Raw genomic sequence first — 6,381 nt, forward strand, 5'->3', positions numbered from 1 at the left:
CTTAAATCTCACTAGTATTTCAACTCAAAATTTGTGGGAGACAAAAGTATAATTTACACTGTGTGTGTGTGTGTATATATATAATATACACACACCTGTGTGTGTGTGTGTGTGTTTAATGTTAGCGACCAGTCTTTACTAGAACACAATTATCAATGGGAGTGTAATTTGATTAATGTGTGTTATGAAAGGTTGCTCTAAACATGTGGTTTTGCAGGCGACTCTTTACCTTGGATAAAGAGGGCTTAGATTTTTATAATGTAACATTATATGTGTGTGTGTGTGTGTGTGTGGCGTATAGTAGCATGTGTGTTTGATACTTTTATTGTTTGCTTGTTTCATCATGTTTACCACAGAAAATAAAGCTAAGGCTATTAAGTTTCAAATAGAAAGATGTATACATATGCCGTTTTATTTTTCTGTAAAGATTTAAAATGGCTCATTTTGACCAGAATGGTATACAGAGAGGGTACTGGCAAAGTTCATTTTACTGACTTACTAAAGCTTAGTTTACTTTCACAAAGCACAATTTTAACAAGTTTAACACAGTGTTTAAAACTGGCACACAAACCTAACATTTTACCAACAAAGGTGTTGGGGGAGGAGTCAAAGGACTCCTAGCCAATGCCAGCCATTCCTTTTTTTAGTTGGCGTGATTAACTCGTGGCGGTACATATAAACACTCTTCTGAGTTGTCGTTGTAGTCTGTCTTTTGACATCCACGACATCGCCATTTTCTTGACTCAACTACACCATTTTACTCAGGACTACTTCTTCCAAACGGTCAGCATGTTACAGTTATATTCATTCAAACTGTATTATTATTTTTCTTAAAAAAAAGTGTGGTCTAACTAGGAGCCATTCTGACTGTGGATATTTTTGTGGAGATCATCCCATCACTTTAAAAATTTCTTTTAGCTCTCAAGGTACCATTTTTAACAAGAATATATGTCCTTCACCCGTTGTTGTAGAAAGCACAAACTAGCAGCAGCTAGACTCTTTCAAACGGTAAGTAATTCTCTTTAAAGCATGTAGTTGTTAGCTGTAGTATTCAATGTATTAAAACCACTAAATCTGCCTGCTTAATTCCAGAGCTTTTACATATACCAAAGCGCAAGAGATCTGTGACAAGTACAGACACAGAGTGAGTACTTTATATTTATTTGTTTATTTATATAAAGTTATATTTTGTTGGTGTATATGTGAAGTGTATATTTTTATATCAACAGGTGAAGAAGGATCGGTGGCAGCACCCACACCACAACCGGTGCAAGCTTCTGGGGAGGCATTGGAAGCTGAACAAGAGCGAGCTTTTCGGGAGGTAGAAGCAGCAAAGCAATTTCTAGTGGAGTGGAATGAAATAACCCACCTGGAGGAAGAGGCATTGTTGACATCTGCACAGCATGCTAACTACTATCAAGGTAGTGAACACCTTTTTTTTGACAATGTGTTAAATGATTATGTTAGCACCCCTTTTCCTGACACTGTGTCTGATGATTTTTTGTTGCATCCCAAAGTGTGATTGTTTCTGGTCATATTATTGCTGAGGTGGATGAAATAACCCCCACATTACCTAACACAGTTTCCAGTATCCCACTAGACAGCCTTGAGGAATTGACTGAGCTTGATTTAAGTGCGCTTTATAATAGCTGTTTAAACTACAGAGTACAGTGAGGCAGTCACTGCGTAATCTGATAAGGGAAAGACTTGAGCAGATTCCCCAAATTAATGACAGGATAAACCAAATTTCCCAAATTAATGAAAAATTTGATCATATCAATGTCAATTTAGGCCTGATACCCTAAATTATTGGCGGACTAGAGCAAATTTCCCAAATTAACATCAAACTAGACCAGATCAACACAAAATTAGAACTGGTTCCTCAGATTAATGAAAAATTAGTCCATATTACCTCCAAGATAGACCAACAGGAGGCTAAAATTGAAAATTTGATTAAGTCGAACTCCAACACCAAAAAACTTGTATTGGACAACTTAAAAAACCTGGAGAAAGCATTTACAACACTAGTCAACAATACAAATCATATTCACTCCGTGTTAAACAGGTGTGATATCAGATCCTTAATCTTACTAGCTGTAGGAAAAACATAGCCCAACCCAACAAAATTTTTAAATGCAGTGACGGCTCTAGTCGTGTGGTTGTTAATGATAATGACAATTTGGTAGAAGAAGAAAATCAGTCTGATCAGTCACATGTTTTTTTCCATTGACGCTGAGGCATTTAAACAGTGGGAGGTAGACATTAAGAGAAAATTTGATGCTATGCGTGAGTGGGGGTGGTGCTTGCGCAAGCGATTGGTTGAGCCTGATATTACATCTGATGGTGCTGGAACGTCTTCTCGTACATGTTGTAGTACCGGGGGTGGTTCTAATGTCTCTAATAATTCTGTATCACGTGGTGTTGCTGCTGCTGCTGTTGGTACCGGTGCTGCTGCTGCAGCTGTTAGTGAGTCTGATGATCAAATACAACATGAGCCGCTGGCTGAAAGTGATCATGGTGAACATGATCTGGTAGAGGACAGGCTGAGATTAGGGACATACCTGTCTTTAACACTCTAGAACTGCGACAGCGTGTTGATTTTAGAAACATGAATAATCCAGAGCAGGTGCCTGCTAGGGTCAGAGAAAGTTTGTCTGGTGTTATTGTTCAGGCGCTAAAGGCATTGCAGCCGGGTAGTGTTTTAAATGTTGTTTTGAGAGGGCCATCTCTGGCCAGCGACGAAGTTGTTTTACATGTGGACAATGATTACAATGTGGACTTGTTTTTAGAAGAAATTGCACAGGTTATGCAGAGTAATGTCGACTCCGTATCAGATGAGCACCCATTGTGTGCTCACACTGCAGGGAGCGTAAATTGGACCTCCCTCATCAATGCTTTATCCAACCCATCGAAAAACAAAAACCCCAGCAGAATTACATTCTCTATGATTTTGATACTAGATACCACAATGGTAAGCATGAGGCCAATTTTGTGTGTGCAATGGACATGAGTGGGAACAAGTTTTGTTTCAACACATTAAAGTGTGTGGGTACGTTTGTCAAACACTACAGGTGCCCGAGATTTCAGGGGTACACATTTATTGCGCACAATGCATCCGGTTTTGACAGCTACATACTGGAGTACTTTGTTGGTACTGTAACAATGAGAGATAGCAGAGTAATTCTCATGTATGACAAGCCATACCAACAGCGGTGGAGTGTGAATGGGCGCTACAGACAAGCGTAGATCCGGCGGCAAAACATTTTTTGTCGCTGTATTAAAAAACCAGAACGCCTGGACCCCAGAAAGGCTCTTTTTGGTGGCCGTACAAATGCCATGAAATTGCACAAGGTTGACTGTGACACTGATGAAAAAATTCATTATCTTGATTTCACCAGCCTGTACCCCACAATCCAATCCAAAAAAGAATACCCAACCGCAAATCATCTATAACAACTTTGACAGTATTGACAGCTATTTTGGCTTTGTCAATTGCACTGTGCTGCCACCAAGAGGCCTGTACCACCCCATCCTGCCCTACAGGTGCCACAGAAAACATGCGCAGAAGAGCAAAATCAAAATGGTGAGTGCAGGCAGAGTGACGGTGCTAGACAGCTGTCAGGCACATGGATGACATTTGAGCTTGAAAAAGCGCTGCAGAAAGGGTACCAAATAGCCTGCATTGATGAGGTGTGGCATTTTCCTAACAAGACAGATACTTTGTTTAAGGAGTATGTCAAAACATTTCTAAAATGCAAACAGGAGGCATCCGGCCACCCGAAACACGTGAAAACTCCTGAAGATCAGCAAGAATACATTGCTGATTATTATGAAAAGGAGGGCATCAGGTTAGATCTGGCCAAGATCCGTGTTAACAAGGCAGTTATAATAAACTACTCCTAAACTCGCTGTGGGGCAGGTTCGGGATGAGGAGTAATATGCCGTCGTGTGACTTGATTACAGATCCAGACAGATTCACACAGCTGATGTTTAGTGATCATTACAATGTGAGGCAGTGCTGTTTCATCTCAGACGATGTGGCCATGGTGCAGTGGAGCCATGCTGACGGCAGGGGGTCCCAGGTAAAAGATGTGAATGTGTTCATAGGTGCCATGACCACCGCGTACGCCAGGCTCATGTTGTATGATTTACTGGACAAGCTGCAGCAGCGTGTTTTGTACTGTGACACAGACTCTGTCATCTTCAGATCACGACCTGGTGAGTGGATCCCTCCTTTGGACCCTTATCTAGGTGATTTAACAGATGAGTTAAATGACGGGGGTCCTGGGGGGGAGGAGGAATACATCACCGAGTTTGTGTCCGGGGGGCCAAAGTGGTATGCATATCATAAATGCCAGGGGAAGACACAGGTTAAATATAAAGGTGTGACACTTAATGCTGCAAAACAGTCACCCCTGAGTCACTAGCAGGGCTAGTGCATTCATTTGTAGCCAATCAGAGCACAAACGCAGACCTAACGGCTGTATCTGACACCATCAAATGCGATAAAAAGAAGTTTCATCTGAAGAATGAAACAGTTGTTAAGAGTCCAGGTGGTGTACAACAAGCGTAGGGTGTTGCCTGTTGCCTGACAGCCATATGGATACTAACTTAGACCAATGCTTTGATGGCAGACTACAGCACCCGTTTAGTTTGGTTGTCAGCGGCCCCTCTAATTGTGGGAAGACTTTTTTTGTCAAGAGTGTTATTGAAAATGGACCAAGGATTATTTCACACAACGTCGACAACATTGTTTACATTTATTCATGCTGGCAGCCTTTGTATGATCAACTTCTTCAGATAAGAGACATCAACTTTGTAAACGGTTTGCCTGAATCTCAGTGTGATGACGTGTTATTACCCCCCAGACAAAATCAACTTATGTATATATATATGTACACCATAGAAATTTAAGATGCATTTATCTGGTTCAGAATTTGTTTACACAAGGTAAGTCCAGCCAGACCATTAGTTTAAATACCAATTATTTTGTTTTGTTTAATAACCCCAGAGATAAATATCAAATTTCAGGCAGACAGATGTTTCCGGGTAACAGTAAATATTTTTTAGAAGCCTTTAATGACGCAACCGGTGTCCCATACGGTTATCTCCTTATAGATTATAAAGCCAAGACACCCGAACATTTAAGACTCAGAACGAATTTGCTTTCAGACCTACCGGTTGTCTATATACCAAAAAAACACAACGGGTGAGGATGTCGTCATGCATGCAGAGAAATCTGGTGCTGCTGAATTTGTTATATAAATCGCCGCCTAGCGTACAAAGAGTCATTATTAGTAATGCTGGTCCTGACTTTATTAGTGCTGTGTGTGAAATAGCTCTTAATGTGTTGAGAGGTAACATCCCACTGACTGACCGACAATACAAACAACTTAAAAAGCAAAAAGCAGTAATCAGACTGGTTGCCGACAAAAGAGTCAAAACTTTGAAATAAAGAAAGACCATCAACCAATCCGGTGGTTTTTTATTACCGTTATTAAGTGCAGCCATTCCGTTTATTGTTAGTCTTATTACTCATGGGTAAAAAATGGAACAGGCACAGAAAATGTTTTTGGTCCCCAACACTAGTTGGACATGTTGAAACAGCAGCAGCAGAATACAGGGTCCATCAGACAGGCAGCACAAAACGAGTTGGACAAAGTGATGGTCGAGGTATTACAACGTACAGACATGAACATGTACGACAAGGCTAAAAAATATTCCAGCATTCTCCAAAGATACCTATTGCTGGTGAGACAGGATGAGCGTGAAAAGGGTGTATTAATCCTGTTGTTTCCCGTCACTGCAAGTGTTGATGTGGGTGGCACGAGTCAGGATGATGCACATCTTGTTGATGACACCGGTGTTAAAGATCTGGTTGTGGAAGATGTGTTAAGACACATGCCAAAAAAGAACAAAAGAAATGCTGAGCTCATTTTGGCAGTGTTAGCCCGTGCATCAGATGTAATATAATGGACTGACCAGGGTGGTATTATCATTAACAAACAACCGATCAGAGGCTCGCATGTCTATGATTTAATAAAAAGTGTAACAGCTGCACACAATGTCACAGATTCCTCAAGGCCTGCAGGTTGGACTTTGTTTTTAAAAACCTTAGCTGATTTAAATGTGCCACTTTCAGCTGTACCAAACACTAAAGTGCGCGCTTCTATTGCAAGGTTTAAGGGAGTCACCGATTCAATCAGCGAATCCAGTATGACAGCATATGATGATTCACCCATCAGCAGAAAACGTTCATGGGTTGAATCACCCCGGTCTAGCACTCCATTTAAAACACCCAAATCAAGGCAGTATAAGCCACACAGGGCACAGGACCCCACCTCAGCATGGGTAGATTTTTAATGCATTCTGTATTTTTTT

The sequence above is a fragment of the Lates calcarifer genome, unplaced genomic scaffold (assembly GCF_001640805.2).
Source record: "Lates calcarifer isolate ASB-BC8 unplaced genomic scaffold, TLL_Latcal_v3 _unitig_250_quiver_1817, whole genome shotgun sequence".
NCBI classification, from domain to species: domain Eukaryota; kingdom Metazoa; phylum Chordata; class Actinopteri; family Centropomidae; genus Lates; species Lates calcarifer.